Below are 1291 nucleotides of genomic sequence, written 5' to 3'. Positions count from 1 at the left end.
GTGAGAGACATGGTTTGGGCAGGGAGGTGATGGGTGTGTGTGAGAGACATGGTTTGGGCAGGGAGGTGACTGGGGTGTGTGTGAGAGACAGAGACTGGGCAGGGAGGTGACTGGGGTGTGTGTGAGAGACATGGTTTGGGCAGGGAGGTGACTGGGGTGTGTGTGAGAGACATGGTTTGGGCAGGGAGGTGATGGGTGTGTGTGAGAGACATGGTTTGGGCAGGGAGGTGACTGGGGTGTGTGTGAGAGACAGAGACTGGGCAGGGAGGTGACTGGGGTGTGTGTGAGAGACATGGTTTGGGCAGGGAGGTGACTGGGGTGTGTGTGAGAGACATGGTTTGGGCAGGGAGGTGATGGGTGTGTGTGAGAGACATGGTTTGGGCAGGGAGGTGACTGGGGTGTGTGTGAGAGACATGGTCTGGGCAGGGAGGTGACTGGGGTGTGTGTGAGAGACATGGTTTGGGCAGGGAGGTGACTGGGGTGTGTGTGAGAGACAGAGACTGGGCAGGGAGGTGACTGGGGTGTGTGTGAGAGACATGGTTTGGGCAGGGAGGTGACTGGGGTGTGTGTGAGAGACATGGTTTGGGCAGGGAGGTGACTGGGGTGTGTGTGAGAGACATGGTTTGGGCAGGGAGGTGATGGGTGTGTGTGAGAGACATGGTTTGGGCAGGGAGGTGACTGGGGTGTGTGTGAGAGACAGAGACTGGGCAGGGAGGTGACTGGGGTGTGTGTGAGAGACATGGTTTGGGCAGGGAGGTGACTGGGGTGTGTGTGAGAGACATGGTTTGGGCAGGGAGGTGATGGGTGTGTGTGAGAGACATGGTTTGGGCAGGGAGGTGACTGGGGTGTGTGTGAGAGACAGAGACTGGGCAGGGAGGTGACTGGGGTGTGTGTGAGAGACATGGTTTGGGCAGGGAGGTGACTGGGGTGTGTGTGAGAGACATGGTTTGGGCAGGGAGGTGACTGGGGTGTGTGTGAGAGACAGAGACTGGGCAGGGAGGTGACTGGGGTGTGTGTGAGAGACATGGTTTGGGCAGGGAGGTGACTGGGGTGTGTGTGAGAGACATGGTTTGGGCAGGGAGGTGATGGGTGTGTGTGAGAGACATGGTTTGGGCAGGGAGGTGACTGGGGTGTGTGTGAGAGACAGAGACTGGGCAGGGAGGTGACTGGGGTGTGTGTGAGAGACATGGTTTGGGCAGGGAGGTGACTGGGGTGTGTGTGAGAGACATGGTTTGGGCAGGGAGGTGACTGGGGTGTGTGTGAGAGACATGAGACTGGGCAGGGAGGTGAC

Source organism: Rhinatrema bivittatum, unplaced genomic scaffold, assembly GCF_901001135.1.
Source record: "Rhinatrema bivittatum unplaced genomic scaffold, aRhiBiv1.1, whole genome shotgun sequence".
Classification (NCBI taxonomy): Eukaryota; Metazoa; Chordata; class Amphibia; order Gymnophiona; family Rhinatrematidae; genus Rhinatrema; species Rhinatrema bivittatum.
The sequence above is the reverse complement of the archived record's forward strand: the minus strand, read 5'-3'. Positions refer to the sequence as shown.